We start from the raw sequence: 24,225 nt of genomic DNA, 5'->3' as shown, positions 1-24,225 counted from the left end.
GGTTACGTTAATTGGAGGAAACAAACCCACTAAGATTCCCACTGGTATTTGGGGACCTTTGCCAACAGGATACATGGGATTAATTTTGGGCAAAAGTCACCTTAACTTATAGGGCATTACTGTAGTCCCAGGAGTGTTGATTTTGATTGTGAAGGAGAAATTCAGGTAGTGGTAATGGCACAAGATCTTTGGGTTTTTGAACTGGGAAAATATATTGCTCAACTGTTGCTTATTCCCTGTAAATTGCACCCTTCTCCACAAAAGGAGAAATGAGGGAATCAGGGATTTGGAAGTACAACTACATGGGAGGTTTATCACAACCCATCGTATCTAGTAGACCCACTTGTGCAGTGCAGATTGAAGAAAAGAAGTTGTGTGGGCTTATGGATATGGGAGCAAGAGACTGGTCTCTCATGGTAATAGATCTTGAGGACTGATTTTTTTTACTGTGCTGTTGCACAAGAAGAATAAGCCTTGATTTGTTTTCTCTGTGCCTTCTGTTAATCAGAAAGAGCCTGTATCTTGTTATCAATGGAAAGTTTTACCCCGCGGTAATTAACCAAAGAGGCAGAAGCTGAGATAGAGCTTGTGAAGCAGATGCTTCAGCAACGGCATGCCTCCTGGCTGCAGCAACAAAAGCCTTTGCTTTTGTTTCAGTTGATTTACTCATGTGGGGATGAGGGTATGCTTGTGTTTTTATAGGAAATGTACAAACCGTGTGGGTGCCCTCAAGATGTGTGCAACCATGGAACAGGAGACTGGAGGGACCCGTGGATCCCAACCACGGTCTTGGTTCCCCCAGTACGAGCCATGAGCCAGTTGAATCTGAATGTGAAGACTGAAGGAACCACCAACCAGCAATTAAGGGCTGCACAGCCTGCAATTGCCTTTCTCAATTAATTAAAAAACAGAGAGATGTTGTAGGCTGGAAGAGTGGGGATCATGATCAACTCAGTATACCACTGGAGGCTATATGAGTAAACAGCAAACTGTTCTCATAAATGCAGAATGTTGGCGAACTGACAAACTGCATCTGCCGCCCAGAAGGAATGCTGAGGGCAGCCATGCCCCAAGTGCAGTGTGTCTTGTGATTAGGCACATTTGAAGCCTGTTAGCAATAATGTGAACCTGTGATCAATCAAGCAGCTGAGCAATCGTTACCTGCTCCTCCCTGCTCTGCCTACCCAGTAAATATGAAGGGCTGTAGAAGCTCAGGGCTGCTGGCTTTGCTCACTAGAAGCAAGGGGCCCTCTTCTTTAAAACAGTTTCTTTTGTTTTAGGTTTTCATTTCTGCATTCGTCTCCCTTCATTCAGTCCTGTGGTAACCATAGTAACTGTGGCAAACCACAGCACTTTATTTCATATAAACAAATTTCTGAAGCTAGATATAGCATGACATAATTTTGAACTGTTTGAACTTCTGAATAACTAATGCACGTGTTTTGAACATATAAAACAACTCCCTCTACGTTAATGAAATATCTAAACCTACTAACCCTACTAACCCTAATGTTTTCTACATTAGAGCTTGGGTAGCTTAAAGTTCTTTCCTTGCCAAAAATATTACCAGATATTACAGAAAGTATAAATAAAATGGGATTTGAATTTTCATTTCCCTTTTTCCATACAATTTCATTTTATTTTTGGGAATGTGATGTGTCATTTTCTTAATGTTGCTATAATCTAAGTTATACTTAATCTAAGCCTTTAGCAATGATGACAGGTATTTGTATGCAGGTGATATTTATAGTCCTACAAAGTCTAACTTTTGGAAAATTAACTTGCATGTATTTTTATTTCATGACATACAGTAAATATAACCTTCTCTATAAATATTTGATGTCTTACAGAAAATTTCAGTTTATTAGTTATAACCTCTCTTAATATATGCATACCACATTCATGTAGATTCATTTAGAGTTTGGTAACAAAATACAACTGAAACTGTTAAAGAGAATGTTCTGATTAGATCAGAGTCAAGACATAGTGGTCTTCATTCAAGGAGTAGATCTCCTGCCAAGAGTTTCTATCATAAAAGTAAAATATTACATTTTGAAATACTGTATCACAAACCAAAAATATTTTGGAAACTCTCCAGAGCCCATGGATTTATTGTGCTTTGCTTTTAAATCATAGTGCAGCGCAGATTATATTTTTAGATGATCTACAGTCTACTTATTTTGTTATGGCTGAAGTGATTCGGCTTGTTTTTGATATAAAACTATCAAATGTGAGCCTTCTGTCCTCTAAAACATAACACTATACTTTGTGTGGGAGAAAAGGTCTTGTTAAAGACAAAATGTTCCCTTGAATTCCAGTATGAAATCTGTAATAAACTAACCTACTTTAGTTTTCACATTTAAAAAGTTTTCTTAATAGTAATTTTTTGGTTACATTAAGGAGGGTTGGAATTTTTGCCTATTTTTTAGGATTAGTCAGACTTTTTTCTTCACAGAAAAATGAAAAACTACATTTCTCTGAAATTTACTGATCTTTATGGTTTTTGCTTTAAAATATGTACCCTAGTTTCTGATCGCTATCAAAATTTTTGCCTCCTGGCAAAAATTTATATAATAGTATATAAATGAATATTAAGTAAATTTCATTCTAGATGACCAAAATGCTTTCTGTATTAGTGATAAAATGCATATAGTTTTCTAGTCTATAATCAAATGAAGGAAAGATCATAATGAATAAAAACTAAGATTTCCCAGATTCACTTGTTTCCAAGACACTTTATCACAGAAATCATATTTGCTATTATAAGATTAATTGAGCCAGGCACAATGGCTCACGCCTATAATCCCAACACTTTCGGAGGCTGAGGGGGGCAGATCTCCTGAGCTCAGGAGTTCGAGACCACCCTGGCCAACATTGTGAAATGCCCTGTCTCTACTAAAAATACAAACATTAGCTAGGTGCAGTACACACCTGTAGTCCCAGCTGCTTGGGAGGCTGAGGCACAAGAATCGCTTGAGCCCTGGAGGCAGAGGTTGCAGTGAGCCATGATCATGCCACTGCACTCCAGCTTGGGATAAAGAGTGAGACTCCATCTCAAAAAAAAAAAAAAAAAAAAAGTAATTGGCAATTAAGCTACAGACTTACAGTTATTGGCTCACTGTAGGTGAAAACTCTTATTTTTTTTTTTCCTTGTTTAAAAATATTTCTGTCAATGCCATGGGAAAATTCTACCTTCAAAAACAAAAACTAAAATTATAAAAACTACCCAAGAATATGCTTGCATGTTAGCTTCTGGAGCAACCTCTACTGAGAAAAGGGTGAAAAGCTAATTACTATCATTCCTTATTATTCAGTAGCAGTTTAGTATTCAGAATTTAAAAGCTGAGAATACTGCAACATATTGTGAGGCCCATATAAATCAGCAGTACAATAGGATTTTATATGCTGAATATTATCTTGCAGGCTACATTTCAATACTGTATTCTGCTTAATAAAGGATATATGTAATAACAAGTTGAAGGGGTGGCCTGCCCCTCCACACCTGTGGGTGTTTCTCGTTAGGTGGAACGAGAGACTTGAGAAAAGAAATAAGACACAGAGACAAAGTATAGAGAAAGAAAAAGTGGGCCCAGGGGACCGGCGCTCAGCTTACAGAGGACCCACGCCGGTTACAGAGGACCCACGACGGCACCGGTCTCTGAGTTCCCTTAGTATTTATTGATAATTATCTTTACCATCTTAAAGATATAAGGGAGTGGCAGGACAGTAGGATCATTGTAGGGAGGAAATCGGCAGTAAGACATACGAACAAAAACCTCTGTGACATGAATAAGTTTAAAGGAAAATGCTGTGCCTTGAGATGCATATGCAAACATCTCCATAAACCTTTTAGCATTATTTCAGCCTATCACATGGGGAGAAACCTTGGACAATACCTAGCTTTCCTAGGCAGAGGTCCCTGCGACCTTTGGCCGTGTAGGTGTCCCTGGGTACTTGAAATTAAGAGAATGGTGATGACTTTTAACCAGCAAGCTGCCTTCAGGCACTTGTTTAACAAAGACACATCCTGCACAGCCCAAAATCCATTAAACCTTGAGTCACCGCAGCACTTGTCTCTTGCAAGGATAAGGTTGGGGGTAGGGTCACAGATTAACAGCATCTCAAATATAGAACAAAATGGAGTCTCTTATGTCTACTTCTTTCTATATAGACACAGTAACAGGCTGATCTCTCTCTTTTCCCCACAACAAGTTATGTCATTTATTCAATAAATATTTGTCGAGTATAAATATTTGACCTAGTACATGGTACTATATACTTTATATCCCTTCTTAAGGGGTATAAAAATGATTATAATAGAACCTGTGCCTTTACATATAGATTAAGAGGGTAAAAGAGATATATAAATGACCACGATAAAAAAAAAAAAAAAAAAAAAAAAGACATGTGCTAAGTACCATAAGAGATCTCAGGTCATGTATATAACTTGGAATAGAAAGAGAGAATTTCTGGCTTAGGTAATCAGAGAAGGTTTCATGTTATTTGCTGTGTGTTATGAAGAATGGATGGGATTATGGAAGTTGGAAATATGAACAAAGGCCATTGCTGGTAGAAAGACTAGCACAAGCACTGAGGGTGTGAGGGTGTGTGTGAAGGCTTGTTTGGAGTAAAGCAAATTCTGTTTGGCAAGGGCAGTGAGTGAGAGGGGAAAGGGCCCAGATAATGGAGAATCTTGTGTGCCAGCTAAGATATTTAAATTAATGGGGGAGCCATGAGTGTTTTTTTGACTGAAGAGCAGCTTGATCAGATCCATTTCTTATATGATGTATCTAGAAGCTCTATGTTGCTTAGATAAGGAAGAAAAGGTAGGAGACCATAGATATGGTCACATCTATTAGGCTGTTGTAGCAATTCAAGGGAAATTTAATCTAAGAAAGTGGCAGAGGAATTGGAAAGGATGGTATATGTGGCAATGGCTGGGACTTGGGAATGAATGAACAAGGGTATACAGGGTGTAAAGGTCAAAGATGACTCCTTCCCTAGCTCAGGATGTGGCACAGATCTGGTGTTCAATAAATAAATATTTAAGTGACAATTTTGGGCTTAAATGACTGAAAGGATGGACAGAAATAGGAAAATCAAGAAGCTGTTTGAGGATGATAAGATCATTTGTATTTTAAATTGAGTCTGAGCTGCTGGCAGGATATATACATTGAAATGTCCTTAGAGAGTAGAAGCTGCAGAAATGGAACTTATTATAGAAATTGAGTGTGACAATATAGGCAGGAAACATAAAGAAGAAAGTTCAAAGGACAAGACCACTGGATATTGCTCAGGATTTAGACTAACAGAATTAAGAGGATCTACCAAGAAAACGGAATAGAGGTTAAAGAGATAGAAAATGTTAGGATAATAGAAACTGAGTAAAGAGAAAAGAATATTTACCAACAAAGTTGGTAAATGAAGAAATGTAAAGAAAATGAATATTGAGAAAGGACCACTGGGTTTCATTTTTGAAGAAACAGTTTTATTAGATGGTAGGTAAGATTGTAGGAAGTGAGGGAACGAGATGGGGTGAGGCTTGAGTATTGTCTGGCAAAGGAAAGGAAAAGGTAGGTGAGTAGCCTGAGGATTAGCAGGCCAAGGGAAGGAATTTTTCAGGCTAGGGGAAAACTAAACATTTTTTATGAGTAATTAAATAACAATCTGACAAAGACGGGAAAATGAAGATGGACTTGGGGAGGCAGAGTGAGACACAGTAAAGAAACATGGTGGTCAAGATCTAGAGCACCTGTGTCCAGTAAGCCTGTCTGTAGTTGTTGGAACCTAGTTTTTAGATTCCTTCCTGGGCAGGGGTCGTCGCGAGAGACCACTCGACACGGAAGTCACAGCAGAGAGATTTATTGCTAGCGCGCTAGGGTCCTATGTCCGAAGTTGGCCACAGGACCCCGAATGCTTGTTACAGACAGTTTATAAATGCAAAAACCACAAAAATTTACAAAGCTTGAGGTACAAGATGATTGGAGCAGGTTATGGCCTGAGCAAGGTGTCTTACTCTGATTGGTTGGTTTGAACCTGGTTTGAACCCGCGCGGGGTATTTCCCGGACTTGTTCTTCTGTTTGAGTTCCAGGAATTTGGGTGGGTGTTTTAGGGCTTTTCTAAGCTTCTAAGTTTCTAAGTCTCTAAGTCTCTAAGTTTCTAAGTCTATAAGTTTCTAAGCTTCTAAGTTTCTAAGTCTCTAAGTTTCTAAGTCTAAAAGTCTAAAGGTTTCTAAGTTTCTAAATCTATAGGTCTCTAAGTTTCTAAAGGTTTCTAAGTTTCTAAATCTATTTTCATAGTGATGAAAATCTTCTCTCTTTGCACTGCCCAATTCAGAAGCCGTGAACTGCATATGACTGCTGAGCACCTGAAATGTGGTGCCTTGTGCAGCTGGAACACTGAGATTTTAAAATTTCATTTAATATGAATTCATTTAAAATTAAGTCACCACATGTGGCTTGTGGCTACCTTATTGGGGAGCAAACATACAGTGTATAAATAGAGTAATTAATAGCAGGAAAGAGGGTTGGACACTGAGGGATAAGGGACAAGTTCCAGAAAAAGTTTGAAGCACAGGTGGTAGTGTTTAAAGGAACTCATAGTCAAATAGTTTCATTCTTTCCCATAAAATAGGTGGCATCGTTTGCTGAGAAGGTTAAGGTAGGGAGCATGGGAAAGATTTTCGGCCATCCTTGTGGAGATTTCCAGTGGAGAATCTATGATAGATGAATCACAGACGCATTGTAAGCCCTCCGGAGTTGAGAGTGTGCATTTGTTTTAGGTCTCTGCTTCCTTGTTGGTGACTTTTTCCAGTAACATTTCTAAACGTAAGAGAGAAAGGAAAAAAAGAAGGGCAGGGAGAGCAAGTTTAGTGGAGCTCTTTGAAAGGCTGGAATGCTGGTGAAGTAAATAAATGCTGACGATGAGCCCTTAACTAAGCACAAAGCAAGTAAAAATAGGAAAGGACATGGATAAAGACTCTAGAGCCACGAGGTCATGATAAGGGTGAAGATGTCAGACTATGGAAGATGAGCAAGGCCATAAAATTTTCTGTTGTAAAAATGGTAGATTTTAGAGGTAGAATTTTCAACAGGAAATGAGATAAGAAAGAAATGTTCGTCATTGGGTGAGAGGACTATATAAGACAGATGTATATATTTCCAAATTGTTGTGGAGGAATTTCAGCATCCCTTGATTTTTTTTTTTCCCTCCAATTTGCTTGGAATATGGTCTTTGCTCCAGACTTGCTAACTGAACTTTGAATGCGTGGTCTTTTCTTAAATAATCCAGATTTGAGTAGTAAAGTTGGGATTTATCTTATCTATTTGCAGTGATATCCAAATTCATAAAAACTGAATTCAGAGCCAGCAGGGACCTATGAGATCATCTCATCTAATGTTTGGATTTTGTAGATAAGGAGACTGTAATCTCTTGATTCAGTGATTAGTTCAAGGTTACATAGCCAGTGAGTGATAGAGCTGAGACTAACTTCAAGTCTTCAGTGATTCCCTGCACTGGGCTATGACTTGGGCAGCATAATGCTCTGGTCTGAAGTTTTCAGTGGGTATGGAACTATTTGTACTCTGGAAACATCAAAATACAATATAGAATATTATCTTCAGAACTTTTGTATGATTAGTTTTTCTGAACCTATACTTCCAAATTACTAAAATATTAATCTGACCATACTGAAAGAAAAATCTTGCTGAAGCAGTATCTACAATATACCACAGTTTACTTATTCATAACTGTTTGACACTTAATGCTAAGAAAAAAGATAAATAGACAAGACTTTTAAATGTTAATAAAGGTAACAGAATCCGGAATTGCATTTTTGACTAGATGCAGCTGGGAAAGAGTTTGTTAATCAGCAGCTGTTTTATCACTTTTTTAAAAGTACCAAGTGTTGTATGTCTCCTGCTGGCTCTGGTCTCTTTTTCCCTCCCCCATGCCCTTGTCTTCCTAATAATGAAGAAAGATACCTAAATAGTAGGATCTAAGACAAAAAGAATACTGTTTTCAGAAAATATTAGAACATTGTAAGGTCACTAGTACTCTTCTTTTCACTTTGAATAATATATTGAGGAACATATTGAAGTAATTGGGAATAATATTTATTTATAAAATAATTGTGTCCCATGTGACAATACCAAAAATGTACTTTAACTTGTCTATTTTTACATGGACCCCAAATGTTTAAATGAAGTGATTAGACATACAAATCTGTAATTTTGATTAAAATGTAAATAAGAATTTACAAGTTCTGAGTTAGAGAATACAGGTCTTTGGTTTTTGTGACACTTTATTTAATTTAAGGGATTTCTTTATAGGATCAACAACTCTAGAACCTTTGTTTGCATTTCTTGAAAGGAAAAGCACAGTGAAATAGGATTAGCTGCTTTAATAAAGTGAACCAAAATACTGTTCAGATGATCAAAGAGTGTTAAAATACCTTCATTTTTATTTTAATTCTTTAATTCCTTTTTGTCATGGGAATTTTTGGTATTATAACATTTGGCATACATATGACATGAAATCAGCATATCCTAAGATTTTAGGGACTGACTCCTTTAATATGTTTCCTCAAGTAAATATTTCACTCTTCCTTTTCGCTGTCCTCTTCCCCCCAAGATTGGCTCTGTTTTAGGTGAATTAGGAGAAACAGGGATGAAAGTTACCTTTCCTACCCTCTAGGAGCTCAGACATACAATGGTTCTCAAAATGTGGGTCCCAGAACAGCAGCAGCAGCAGCAGCATCCTGAGGACTTACTAGAAAAGCAAATTCTCAAGCCCTACCCCAGACCTTCAGAATCAGAATTTTGGGGGATGGGACTCAGGAATCTGTTTTCAGCAGCCCTCCAGGGAATCCTCCTGCACACTCAAGTTAGGAACCACTGGTCTAACGACCGGAACTTTATACCTTCCTTATTTTTAAAATTGAGATATAAGTCACATACCAAAAAATTCACCATTTTAAAGTAGACATTTCAGTGGTTTTTAGTGTTTTCACAAGACTGTGCAAACATCACCATTATCTAATTCTATAACATTTTCACCATCCAAAAATAAACTCCATACCTATTTGTAGTCACTCCACCCCTGTCTCCACCCCTCAGCGCCCAACAACCACTAACCTACATTTTGTCTCTATGGATTTGCCTCTGCTGGATATTTCATATAAATGGAATCATAAAATATGTGGCCTTTTGTTTCTTTCACTTAACACAGTGTTTTCAAGGTTCATCCGTGTTGTAGCATGTATCAGTGCTTCATTATTTTTATGGCTGAATAATATTCTATTGGATAGATGTACACATGTTGTTTATCCACTCATCAGTTAATGGATATTTAGGTTGTTTCTACTTTTGGCAGTTATGAATAAGGCACTATGAACATTCATGTACAGGTTTTTGTATGAACATATTTTCTCTTGGGTATATACAGGTAGTTCTCATTATTTGTGGTAGTTCATAAAGTCACTGCAAACACTGAATTAGTGAATACTGAATTACTGGTTCTCGGAGAAATACAGGATTAGGTTCTTGTAAGATTCTGGTCACATTTTCATCGATTGATCAATATGTAACCTTGTTTTATGTGTGTTTCTTTTTAAAGACATCTTATATTTATTGCTGATTCATTAACATTGAGTGCATGCCTAACAGCGCCATAACTCATGCCTGAACAAAGCGGCTTACCTAACCAGGTATATTTTCTGTATGTGACAAGGCCTGTCACAGCCTTCTTGTGCTTAGAAAGAGTAGGCAGCACTTCAGCATTACACTTGGGGGCTATTTGAAACAGTGAAATCACCAAAAAAAGCACAAAATATGAAAAACGTGGCACCAAATCAACCGGAAAAGGGAGACTTGTTTACAGTATGAGAGCCAAACACGAGAGGGTAGTCTTGTTTGGGTGACTCACATTTTTTACCGCTCTGCCAATTCACACGTCTGAATGACTGTGAAAGCACCATGAGGATTATTTGGGGGTTACAAATAATTTATAGTGAATAATCATATTTGCAAATATAGAATCCACAAATAATGAGGATCAACTGTACTGGGAGTGGAATTGCTGGGTCATATGGTGGTTCTATGTTTAATATTTTGAGGAAGTACCAAGCTATTTTTTTTTTTTTTTTGCAGAAGCTAAAGCATGTTATCTAATAAGATACCACTTATAAGTGGTTTTGATTTGTATTTCCCTAAATCACTAATGACGTTGAACATCTTTTCATGTGCATATTGGCCATTTGTATTTCTTCTTTAGAGATGTGTCTATTCAAACACTTTACCTCTTTTAAATTGGATTATTTGTCTTTTTATTGTTGAGTTGTAAGAGCTTTTAAATATATATTCTGAATACTAGACTCTTAGATATATGACTTGCAAATATTTTCTCCCATTCTGTGTTTTCATTTTCTTGATCCTGTCTTTTGATCTTCAAAAGTTTATCTTGATGAAGTCCAATTTTATCTATTTTTTCTTTGATTGCTTATGCTTTTGAAATTTTTGAAACTGCTATCCTCATATAGTTACTCAGTACATCCTGCTAAAAGAATTGCATACACATTTTTATTACCGAAGTCATGAAGAGTTAGATTTCACGGTTTCAATAAATTATAACTTACTTGCTAAGGGATGTCATTTGTAAATTTAAACCATTTGTTTGTAGTATTTAAGAGATTTTTATATTGTGGTTGTGGGATTTTAAATACTGGCATCATGAGGGCCAACATTTAAAAAAGCAGTGTCAAAGTTATTTAACAAACTGCTGTTTTTGTTTGGAAAATGGAAGAAAAATACTTAAAACTGGCTCTAACATTTTAAAAGAAGATTCGCCTCTTTTTAAAACCATGAACTTTCTGTCCTAAAAGTAGGGTCTCAAGCCATTTTGTGAAAGAACACAGGAATCCCTGGAACTTGGAAATAAATGCAGATTGGTGTTTATTTGTGTTATTTTAAATGTAGTAGCACTGTGTGTTAGAAAACTGAATCTGTAACACTTAAGTCAGGCTAAGCAAGCAAATAATATCAGCTAACATGGCTTTAATCTACTAAGTAACTTAAAATCCAAAAGATCAAAGGAAGTTATAACTAAAAACAGACCTTCATGCAATTTCCCTGTGGAAGCAGGAAAAGGCTAGAAATTACATGTCACCTTCATATCCTGGCTTGCTGACCTTGTGCTCAGATCAAGCCCCTCTGTATGCCAGCTGTTACCATTATTAAGACCTTGCCCCAAGGGGTTAAGTAGGAGAAAAACTCTCCTGTCCTATTGGAGGGCAAACACTGAAAGTTCCAGCCCCTAACATGCCTAATTCAAAGCAATCTGCATGTGCTTGTCATTCAGTCTGTCCTGCCGCTCTGTGGAGCTGCTCCTGCCAACTCATTGCTTTCTGCTGTGCTGTGATCCTGCAGTCAGTTGCCGCTGTTGCTACTGCAATCATTTGCACCAAACTGAGCCAGAGAAGTTCCCTCTTTTAACATAAAGGTAATACATTTACTCTTGCTGTGTGAATATATGTGTGAGAAATGCGTGTGAATTTGTTATTTTAGGAGAATTTATTTAAAAACTGAACTTCGTTTCTAGGATTGTATTTAAAATTCCAGCTGACTGTTTTTTTTTCCCCAGTGTAAACTTTGAACAGCATTTGGCATTTTAACACATTAAAATCTTGTGAAGTTTATTTAAATTGTAGTCTAACACCGTAAGGTAAGGCCAGCCATTTCTTAAGTTTATTAAAATGTCATGTCTTTGTGAAGTTGGAAGGAAACCTAAGCTTTAAAGAAGTTTGTTTTATACTTTGAGATTCTTATTTAACTACTATCTAAATCAGAAAATTTTGAAAATATGTGCTTGCCATTACTAGATGATAGAAAAATAAATGTAGCATTGTAGGAATCACATTAGTCACTTTTGTGAATTAAATGTTATAATAAAATAGAAAATTATTAGCATCTTCCCTCCTGCAAAGAGAGTAGTTTGGTGAAGATACCCTCTTGTGAACTAACCTTCAACAGCAAGTAATTCTTATCAGAGTTCATTTCAGATACACAGCTTGGTAAAGGCCTTCAAACTAGGTTTTAGTTGTTTAAATGTTTCATGCATTATATGGTAACTACAATAGTGACTGTGTTATGATTGGATTTACTATTTAAAGTACAAGTCAAAATATATTCGCTATATTGACTTTTGCTTAAAATGAGAATGGATAATTTATTTGCAACTGGTAGAAAAATTCAAATTAGTTTAACGTGAAATATGTTTATGTTTGGTGTAAAATATACATTAAAAATTAAACAGAGAAATTTAGTGAAAACTGAGTATTTCTTGCACATCACTGATCATAAATGACTTCATTCAATGATAATCCAAGAAATAGAGAACATACTTTACAATTTGCTAAAAAATTTTACAAATAGGTATTCTTGTGGAACGAAAAAGAATGAAACGTGTCCTTTTTACCCACAAAATGTTATTTTAGATCATACTATTTATAATTAAGAAAACTACAGTTCCCTTTGATGGCTGGCAAATCACTAAACTATGTAAATAAGCTCTAAATTTATGAGTGTTTCACTTGCAGGTAGTGGGTTTTCTACTTCCCGTGGTTTTAATATCTGGCGACACATTTCTACTTTCTAAAATGTTAAAACTTTTTGCATTATTTCATGTTTTTTTTAGTCTTGCATCTCCAATAGATTATCTTAGATTGCTTTTATTGCCAACATATCAAATATTGGGATATTTTATTGATTTTACTTTATTTGGGACTTTTTGTTTTAGTATTAAAAAAGATATTTTTATGTATCTTCTATGCATCATATAGCTCACATCTTAGACCCCAGTTTTAGAATTGTTATCATGAACTATTTGCATTGATTATGAAAAAATGTGTAATGTTTTCAGTGTCTGAAGTGATTGACCTACAAAGTAGTTTAGAAAATACATGTTTACTTTAATTCAGTCTGGGAAATACGTATTATAAAGTGGATTCATCCAAAATTTAAATCTAATCTCACTTGCTTTGCAGTTTATATTGAACCGGTTGAGCCTTTTGGGGAAATCTGCTTTTCAGTGTTTGCTATGCATCACTTCTTTACCTTGTGTTCTAACTGCTTTGAGTTCTGGGGCTGGATCTGAGCATTCTTGCTGTATGATTCTTGTAATTCAGTGTGGATGATGGACAGCCTTGATATACAGATGATATGAACATTTTCTATTTTTGAAAAAAATGCAATTCCTGATTACATTCTAACACAAGAAGCAAAAGCGAGTTGTTTAGGATCAAGACATATGAGCTCCTTAGTCTATCAGCCTTTTGGAAAAAATATAAGACAGAGCAACTAAAATAAATTAGAAAAGCTAGACTCGGAGAAGATGGTGGCTTTTTGTTCTCTCCTTCTTGATTTCTATTCTCTTATTTTAATCACTATTAAACAGGCTTATGTATTACAGGCTCATATTTAGATTCCAAGAAAACTGTATAAGGAACCTAGCAGGTGCTTACCAAAATGATTGCTACATAAGGACATTTAACTGAAAAATATGATTTAATTACCTTTGTAAGCAAACAAGAATCCCACACAATAGTAAATGTAATTTCAGTTCATCTAATATATACAAGAAAGCAAACAGCAGAACTCCTGAGCATTTATAGTAATAATTTAAGGAATAGAGAAAGATTTATAAAAGTTGCACCCAGGCTCTTATTAAGAGTGAATTTACTGATTCAATTCAAGTAAGAATAAAGTCTTTATAAATTTGATGTTTTTCTAAGCTTGAAGCAAATCTCAGAGTTTTCTTTAATTGTGTTTTATACAAATACCTTGAGTGATGTTTCCCAAGTTGCTCAGTAGACTAAAGGATACTCATAAGACATTATTTGCTGGACTCTGCAGGGAAGAACCCATTTGGGGAGCTGCTCTAGGAAATTTGATTTGCTACTTCTCAAACTTCACAAAACAGCAGGGAGTGGGGTATTAGATACTAAACATTTGTGGGAAAAGTTTAGATTATTCTAAGTGTGGTATTAAAAAACAACACACTACCATCTAAATCAAACAACTTTTAAGTGCTTTATGGTGATTGATCTCAGTTTTTGGCTTTATGAAGGACATTTTTAAAATTCTCTCACATTCTTTTGCCTAACAATGTGTGGGAGTAAAATTTTCTTACTTTGATTTACCTCAGTGGTGTTTTTTTCCCCCTTTGGGCTGCTAAGTTTTGAGGTTTTGAGATGTGTGAAGTATTAAACATGCGTGGTATCTTTTAGACATGCTTGTGATGTGTTCAACAACATTTATTAAGCTCAGTAATATGATCCTGTTTCTACTGGGGAAGAGCTATAGTGATACAGTTAGATTGCTCAGTTGTAAAGCTGCCCATTTTGTGATTTTAGTTGAGACAAAATAGTTTCAAATGAAATCTCATGGCCTAAAGACACACCTATCACATCTTAAGGATCCTGTTTATTAACAAACCATCTTGTAATTCTTATTTGGTGGGTATGTGAGGCTAAATAACAGTCCTGGTATCTGGAGACTGTCTAACCCTAGAATTGGAAAGTTTAAGATGCTTAAAATGCCACCAGAAATCTTTTTTTTTTTTTTTTTTCCTGGCATGGAACTTTAGGGAACATACTCTTTTATTAGAGGATCTTGAGCCTTCATTTTAGAGACTGACCAGACATTGAGGACATACTTTTTCTTGAGTGTTAAATAAACTCATTAGTCAAATTAGCTACTTCCCAGATTTTCTTCAAAAGATTAATAAATAATAAAGGCTTTATGGCAACTTGTTTCACATTTCCACAACATTGTTCCACATAAAGTCTGCACTGTTGTCTTGCTTGAGCTAGTATCTTATTAAGGCTTTCTCCTTGTTGCACCCTTGTCCCCACCCTTCCAGCTTAAGAAGTACTGCAGATGAAATCTCTTTTCATTGTAACAAGAGCAATAAAAAAAAGTAAAAATAGTATAAACTTAGAGTGCCAGGTCCAACTGTTTTCTAATATGCAACAATATTCTGCATTTCAAGCAGTATTTTCAGAATGTTGAATATTTTGAGTGGCAGTTGCTTGCTCTTATAAGTTGATCAGCATTAATTATATAAAGTATAAATCAGTGGCTCTCAGCTCTGACTGCATGTTAAAATCACCCAGGATGCTTTAAAAAATGCTAATGGCCACACTTCGCTACAATATGAATTAAATCAGAACCTCAATCTCTGGGGCCAGGACCCTTTTATCATAATTTTTTTAATATTACTGCAGTGATTCTAATGTGCAGCCAGGGATGAGACTGCTGTGATAGACTTGTAATTTTATGAATATTCATATTTAATGCATACCTTAAGACTTATAGCAGAGCCTGGTTAAATGTTTTGGCTAGTTTTAGGGTCAAATAACTGCTTATATAGGAGAACTTTGTAGAATTTTTTTAAAGTGACCATTGTTTGACATCCCTGATTATAGAAAGTTTCTCTAGTTTTATTTTGTATATTTTTGGTTATACAGTTTCACATAATTCTCCAAACTTAGGGTTCAAAAGAAATCAGTGCAGCTTAATGGAATTTAAACTCATCTGAAATAGAAGTGCAAAGCTATAAGAAGTCTCCCCTACCTCTTTCTTTCCAGCATTGATGCTTATGGGCACAGTACTTACAACTGAGTGTGGAGAGAAGTGGTGAATATTACATGGAATGATAATTTTTGTGGATGAACCTGGAAAAGAGATCTCTGAAAAGTGCTTTAATAATTGCAATATTGCCGGGCGCGGTGGCTCAAGCCTGTAATCCCAGCACTTTGGGAGGCCGAGACGGGTGGATCACGAGGTCAGGAGATCGAGATCATCCTGGCTAACATGGTGAAACCCCGTCTCTACTAAGAAATACAAAAAATTAGCCGGGCGAGGTGGCGGGCGCCTGTAGTCCCAGCTACTCGGAGGCTGAGGCCGGAGAATGGCGGGAACCCGGGAGGCGGAGCTTGCAGTGAGCCGAGATCGCGCCACTGCACTCCAGCCTGGGCGACAAAGCGAGACTCCGTCTCAAAAAAAAAATAATAATAATAATAATAATAATAATAATAATTGCAATATTGTGAGAGTGCTCTTGAAATATGTATTTAGGAAGATAAATGTTTATGCTAAATGGAGAATATCACTGATATCATTTATCTGAGATTGAAAGAGGTAAACTTCATTTTATACCCACATTTCTGTTCCCACATTGACCAAAGGTACATTGGATGTAAAACAAAATGACAAAAATGAAATTGATGTTTCTACAACCCTGAAATTTCTATCACTCGCCCCTATATATGAAAATTTCTGCTTTTACAGCCTAACTCATTTCTAGCAGTAATACTGCTTTCCAAATGTAGGGCTTTCAGATTTGTTATGGCAGATACACTGCAATATCATTAAGGTTATTTTACTTTCATATTTTTTGTTGTAACTCTAGGGGGAAACTTTATCTGGAAACTTTAATTTTTCTTCTGTATCATTAAGCTGTTTGTAAATACCATGAATATTGAAACAAAACATTTACAGTTTATCCATATATCTTAGTGCCTCTATCAATATATATCATGTATGTAATTATATTAATAGAGGTTATCTAAAACCGTTAGGTATATTTCATTTTCAAAGGTGGTGCTTATCATCAGAAGTTGAAACTACCCATAAATTGAATATTAAGAACAGTATGTTCTCATTGTAAAAGAATGCTAACCTTCATTTTCATATTTCCTGGAACTCAGTTGGCTTTCTCCTAGTGTGGCAGAAAGCTAACCAATACCTAGTAGGCTCTTATGAAATATATATTTAGTGGTATAGATCTTCAAATATATAATGTTGTTTCTTTGGGAAAATGGCTTTCAACTTATTGCAGTTTATGCTTAAGGGGAATACTAGAATTAACACCTTATTTTTGTATAGTCCTTTGCAATGAGTGATTTGGTGAAGCTATTTATAAGTATTCTCATGAAGGACAGTTTAACAGTAGAAAGTTTACAAACTTAAAGGAAAATAAGAAAATGTAATTTGTCTCAGAAGGGAAAAAGATTATATTTCTTCATTTAAGACCATCCTTTCTAGTTCCTCACAAGTGTCTGTTTCTTTCATTAAAGATACAGATTTTGCTGTAACGTCACAATTACATTATTCTTAAATAGTCAGTATACTACATAACAACAAAGATCAATCTATTGCCTTGCTTTTTAAAGTTTGCATAATATGATATATGGATGGATAACACCTTTCCTTAATTTAGTGAAATACGTCTCTGACACTCTTGATTGCTGAATTGTACCTTTTAAAACAATCTTGGGAAATATCGAATTCATAGGCTACTTTTCATGTGGACCTTCAGACAGAATTTTACATCAGTAGCCTCTTGTGGTCCTATAAAAGCTAGTTGGACTTGGCATTGCTCTAGAGGCATCTTGAGGTAGTGGAAAAGCCTTACCTTTAGAGTCATACTGGTCTGAGATTGAATCATGTGATTTGGATTAGTTACTTTAATATTTTTGATTCTCAGTTTTCTCTGTAATAGGTTTAATAATAAATTCATAGGGGTATTGTGAAAAAAGTGACTTGACATAGTGAGATGATTTTAAAAAATCTTAATAGCCCTTTGAAGGGAAAAGTATTCCTAGAGACAAAACTTGCCTGATTTGGCTTCTACATAGCCCCTCTACAGAAATGCTTACAGTTCTCTATCAATTTCTGTTGGCATTTAGAGCAGCTACTTATTTCTCTGGCCATAACACTAAATGTTAATAGGCCAACATGGTACCAGTAGTCAGAAATTAGTCCATATTTTAGGATAAGCATGAAGCAATTGTAGAGGAACCATTTCATATTAAAACAGGTTTGGTAAATAATGGATACAGGTATCACCAGACTGCCTTTATACCTGATGTAAAGAAAGACTTACGGTCTCTTTATATATCCATCTTTTAATATCTAGTGCCACTTGAGAGGGAAAAATGTGTGTCTCAGTTAACTAGGCAGGTGCTTTAGTCCGTGTATAGGAGTTGCACTAAAGAGATCAAAATCCTAACAGCTGTTGTTTGCATGCACGAAAAACAGTTTGGGAGTCATGATACAAGCCATGATTAAACTTGATTATCGATTAGAACCTCTGTTGTTAAATTTGTTACATTTATCTGCCTTAAATAGAAAAATGGGCCTTTATTTCTGTCAGTTGTTAACCTTCCCTACTTATTTTTGTTCGTTCTGATTTAATTGTGCGTATCTTGCCATACCTGAAGTATAATTCTCTTGTAGTCTCCTCACCTAGTTTGTGGTTTTCTCTTACTATGCAAAATATATTCCAGGTATCAGCAGTATGGACATGTTGTTGGAGACTTGTTGCCTTACCCCTGATGTACTGTATCAAATCTTTATTCTAACTACATCTCTAGGTGATCCTCATATTTGGAAGCCCTGGTTTGGTGTTTTGTATTTATCTAATGAAACTGCTAGAGGGAGCATGACTCTTCTGAAAAAGATGGTTGGCTACAACAAGGGATCTTGTTGGTGATCCAGTCTTGGTATTTATTCTTAAGTTTGGTATTAGGAATCTGGTGAAGCAAAGAGTTATTCTAAAATACATCATGTGAGTGTACAGAATACAGTTTATCAGAAAGCTCTCAAAACCTTGGCATTATGCTTCCTAGCTTCATTTATCATCAATGTGTGACTTTGAGCACCTTACTTAGAATCTCTGTGTTGTTTTCTCTTGCAAAATGGAGTGGTAATGCCTGCCCCCCACCCCCGTTTTTCCAGAGGGCTATTAGGAGGATCAACTCAAGTGAGATCATTTGTGAGAAAGTGCTTTGGAAATAGCAAAGAGGTGTACAATTGTAACAGTTGATGGGGATGAAAATGGTGTTCCTTCAGGCTATATGATCCCTGTGTTTGTTAAGGATAGTGATGGCTTTGCTAAGTGGTTACTGTGGTAATTGGAACAGGTCTGTGTATTCTCTTCAACAGTACATTTAGATTTTACCTTGGCAGTTTTCTGGCCACACTAGCAGTTCTGACCGCCAATTCCAAGTAGCTGCTATGAGGTTTTCTTAACGCTATTTCTATTCTGGGAGCCATCTAGTTTGATTGCATCCTTTGTACAAATTGTGTGTCATTAACATATTTTGGTGTATGATGCAGTCATGTGCCACATAAGGACATTTTGGTCAGTGATAGACCACATATACCATGTTGGTCCCATGTTATAATGGAGATGAAAAACTCCTATCGCCTAGCCATGGTAACACTGGAGTGCAGCACATTACCTTTTTATGTTTAGATATGTTTATCATCATTTTTTATTATTTATGTTTAGATATGTGTAGTAGATAAATCCCTGCATTACAGTTGTCTACAGTATTTAGTACAGTAACATGCTGTAGAGGTTTGTAGCCTAGAAGCAATAGACCATGCCATATAGCCTAACTGTGGCTACAGCATCTAGGTTTATGGAAGTCCACTGTGATGACCACACAATGGTGAAATCACCCGATGACGCATGTCTCAGGACATGTCCCCATCCTTAGGTGATATGTGATTGTCTGTTGACAAATGAAATTATCATAATCCTGACAGCATTTTCAATGAGATGCAACATTTTGTCTGAAGCATTATTATTTCCATTTATTATATATTTGTATATTTCCTGAGTTCCAAACAAGAGTCGATGTCATTATTTTGAACCATCTAATCACATGAACTCTGACACTTTTCTCTTTACATTTCAGTATGATTGAAATGTCTCTCTCTCTATGTATACACACATATATATAGATATATATACATATATAGATATATATACACATATATATACATATATAGATATATACACATATATACATATATAGATATATATACACATATATATACATATATAGATATATATACACATATATACATATATAGATATATATACACATATATATACGCATATATTTTATATCTATCTATATATATATATATTTTTTAAGACGGAATCTTGCTTTGTCGCCCAGGCTGGAGTGCAGTGGCGTGATCTCAGCTTACTCTAAGCTCCGCCTCCCAGATTCACGCCATTCTCCTGCCTCAGCCTCCCGAGTTGCTGGGACTATAGGCGCCCGCCACCACGCCCGGCTAATTTTTTGTATTTTTAGTAGAGATGGGGTTTCACCGTGTTAGCCAGGATGGTCTCCATCTCCTGACCTCGTGATCCATCCGCCTCGGCCTCCCAAAGTGCTGGGATTACAGGCATGAGCCACCACGCCCGGCCCCTCTCTATACTTCAGTATATCAATTTACTTCTGTTACGTATTATACAAGGGTATTACAAGGGTGTGTGTGTGTGTATATATATGTATACATACATAGTGTTATATATACAAGGGTATTAACATTCTTGTGTTATATAGCCCATTATGGTTTTCAAAACATTTCTACCCTCTCACAGTAATCCTATGAAATGTATATTTTAAAATTTAATCAAAAGATGGTTTTTGGCCAAAGACCTTGTAGCCCCAAAACTGCTAAATCATTCTGGACATTAAAATGTTGGCTAAAAAGGTAAAATAGGGGATATGAGATTAGAGGCTTTGAATTTATTAATATTGGCATGTTATATTCATGAACAGCAGGAAATGCACTAAAATATCTTGGTGTGGGCCCATCACATCTCAAGCCAATGCTTCAATAATAGCTTGCTTTTTTTCTTTTGTTGGCATTCTCCTGTGTGTTATGGCCCTGGGAGAACAGGAGATTTCAACAATAGCTGTTTTTTGTGTGTGGTTTTTTTTTTGAGACAGGGTCTGACTCTATCACCCAGGCTAGAGTGCAGTGGTGTGCTCTCAAGCTCAGCGCAGCCTTCATCTCTTGGGCTCAAGTGATCCTCCCATTTCAGCCTCCCAAGCAGCTGGGACTACAGGTAAGCAATACCATGCTCGGCTAATTTTTAAATTTTTTTTGAGATAAGGTCTCACTATATTTTCAGGCTTATCTCAAATTCCTGGGCCCACACAGTCCTCCTGCCTCAGCCTCCCAAAATGCTGGGATTACAGGCATGAGCCACGGTGCCCAACCTCAACATAGCTGTCTTTTAAAGTTACTCTTTATATTTTACCCAAAACCAATTTTAAACTTTCACTATAAATATTACTATCACTGCATTCATAATCATGTACCATTACACTTATCACAATAATTTGACAAATGTAAAGGTATTAACACTCTCTTTCAGGAACTCCTTATTCCACTCCTTTTTATACTTATGCTTCCTCTATCATGTCTTTCCTATTAGTTCCCTCCATCTTAGGTTCAGACTGGATTTTTTCCTCATGTATCTCAGTTCTAAAGAAAAAGGAGGCTGGGCATGGTGGCTCATCTTGTAATCCTAGCACTTTGGGAGGCTGAGGCAGGAGGATTGCTTGAGCTCAGGGGTTTGAGCCCAGCATGGACAACATAGGAGACCCTATCTCTACAAAAAAAATTTAATATTAGCATGACATGATGGTACATGCCTATGGTCCCAGCTACACAGGAGGCTAAGGCAGGAGGATTGCTTGGGCCTGCGAGGTCTAGGCTGCAGGGAGCCATGATCGCACCATTGCACTCCAGCGTGGGCAACAGAGCAAGACCCTGTCTTAAAAATAAAGGTGGGGAAGGAAAGAAGGGATGAACGGGGGAAGGGATGATCTTTCTCTGTATGAGCCTTAGGGTCAACTCTTGATGTCAGAGTGAAATACTTTCCTATTCTGGCTGGTCATCTGAACACCTACCCAAATGCATCCGTTGAACTTAAATAATCTATAGACATTTCATAAAATATTTTTTCTGTTTTTACTTCTAAATTTTTTACCTGTAGTTTTTACTTATTTATGAGGTCAAATTGATTAGTCCCATGTTATGATTAAAGAAATGGAATTAGAGAACACTCATGTGACTTGCTTCAAATACAAGCCAGAGTTCAAATTGTTCTTTACTAGTTCCTACTTCATTACAAGAAGTCTCCCAAGTTACAAAATAGGTTGTGTTCCAAAAATTCATTTGTAAGTCAGTTATTTGGCATTTGAACTGCATTTTACCATGTGGGAAAAAAAATGTTATAAATGATGATTAGGTCCCTGGCTGGCATATAAGAATCTATTTAACTCTTGTGTAACTACAAAATGATACATTTGTAATAAATTTAAAAGAGAATGATAGTTGTGATTCTCGTTACAAAGAAAACTTTTTTTTTTTTTTTTTTTTTTAACTGAGGATAAGCAGATTTAATTAGAAGATAGGGAAACATGAAGATTGAGAAGGGTCTAGGGGGCATTTCAGGGTTCTTTGAAGGGAGTTAGAGGTTGATGGGATTCTGTCTGAAGCCCAATGTATTCAGTTCTTGCACTACCATAAAGAAATACCTGGGCTGAGCACAGTGACTCATGCCTGTAATCCCAGCACTTTGGGAGGTCAAGGTGGGCAGATCACCTGAGGTCAGGAGTTTCAGACCAGCCTGGCCAACATGGTGAAACCCTGTCTCTACCAAAAAATACAAAAATTAGCTGGGTGTGGTGGCACACACCCGTGGTCTCAGCTACTCAGGAGGCTGAGGTGGGAGAATCACTTGAACCCGGGATGCGGAGGTTGCAGTGAGTGAGCCAAGATTACACCACTTCACTACACCCTGGGCAACAGATCCAGACCCTGTCTCCAGAAAAAAAAAAAATTTAAAAGGCCGGGCGCGGTGGCTCACCCCTGTAATCCCAGCACTTCCAGAGGCTGAGGCGGGTGGATCACGAGGTCAGGAGATTGAGACCATCCTGGCTAACATGGTGAAACCCCGTCTCTACTAAAAAATAAAAAAAATTAGCTGGGCATGATGGCTGGCGCCTGTAGTCCCAGCTACTTGGGAGACTGAGGCAGGAGAAAGGTATGAACCCAGGAGGCGGTGTTTGGAGTGAGCCAAGATCGCACCACTGCACTCCAGTCTGGGCGACAGAGTAAGACTCTGTCTCAGAAAAAAAAAAGAAAAGAAAAGAAAAAAAATAACCTGAGACTGGGTAATTTATAAAGGAAAGAGCTTTAATTGGCTCACAATTCTGCAGGCTGTACAGGAAATGTGGCAGCACCAGCTGAGCTTCTGGGGAGGCCTTAGGAAACTGACAATCATGGCAGAAGGTAAGGGGAAGCTGGTCAGAGAAGGAGAAAGTTGAGGGGGACGTGTGTACCATGCTTTTAAATGACTAGATCTCACAAGAACCCACTCATTATCACGAGAACCGCATAAAGAGGGAAATCTAGCCCCATAATCCAATCACCTCCCACTCCACCCCACCTTCAACATTGGGGATTACAGTTCGACATGAGATTTGGGCAGGACACAGATCCAAACCCTGTCAGCCAGTTGCACTTTCAAACTTTTAAGTCATTTGTTGTTATTAGATGCTTCTCACTAGCATAACTTACCCAGCGTCTGTGATTAGAATCAGTAGAATTGATTGAATTAAATACCTAGGAAAAAGTAGACTATTTGAAATAATAAATTAACTAACCTGGGATGGTAAAAACAAACCAACAAATTAGAAGTATTCCTTCCTTCAACCCTCCTGATAGAAAGGACAGGAGGAGTTGTTGACTTTCCCAGTTAGCCCGGCAGATCCCATCAGCTGTGATAGCTTTAACTGAGGTACAGGTGGAGGTTGGAGAAAAGCATGAGCCTTCAGTGATTTCTTTGAATGGAGTGCTTGCACAATGAGAGTTTCTAATTCTGGGAAATAATTGCATTGATCTCATCTAGTGATTGTTTCCTACATTATCTAACACACAATTAAACATCTTACATTTCAATTAGCTTTTTAAGAAAAGTCCAGTGCTTCTTTAAATGTCCTTTAATTTATGTTTTGTTATCTTCATAACCTTTGCGTATGGCTTTTTCTTTTGTTAACAACAAAAGGGAGGTTATATTCTTCAGTAAACTGAAGAGTAAATGAGCAGATTTTGCTGAGATGGCACATTCAGGAAACGATGAGATGAGTTCTCGCCTCCTGGATCAGATTAGTGCTCTTGCCAGTCAGTATATCTACCCTACCTCCTGCTAGTTTACATAATATATTTAACTACTATTACTGTGTGTTGGGTATATGATTTGAATGCTTTACAGTGGATGTTTGTTTAACATTGGATACATTGGAAAGTGATTTAATGAAGGAGAGAGCAACTGTATATACTACA

At 36.7% G+C, this 24,225-nt stretch overlaps 1 protein-coding gene across 7 annotated transcripts in view; it reads left to right on the top strand.

The window, feature by feature from the left end:
• Positions 1–24,225, top strand: part of DISP1 (dispatched RND transporter family member 1) — a 199,326-nt gene that overhangs the window by 112,362 nt on the left and 62,739 nt on the right. The window contains exon 1 of one of the 7 annotated variants that reach the window (XM_073011501.1): positions 11,135–11,497. The exons of 5 other annotated variants lie outside the window; for them this stretch is intronic. The gene's annotated coding sequence lies outside the window, so the exon portion shown is untranslated. Of the gene's footprint in view, positions 1–11,134; positions 11,498–20,490; positions 20,936–24,225 lie in introns of those variants that run through there. One more of the 7 variants, XM_073011502.1, reaches the window with a different exon arrangement.

The sequence above is a fragment of the Chlorocebus sabaeus genome, chromosome 25, assembly GCF_047675955.1.
Source record: "Chlorocebus sabaeus isolate Y175 chromosome 25, mChlSab1.0.hap1, whole genome shotgun sequence".
NCBI classification, from domain to species: Eukaryota; Metazoa; Chordata; class Mammalia; order Primates; family Cercopithecidae; genus Chlorocebus; species Chlorocebus sabaeus.
The sequence above is the reverse complement of the archived record's forward strand: the minus strand, read 5'-3'. Positions and strand labels throughout refer to the sequence as shown.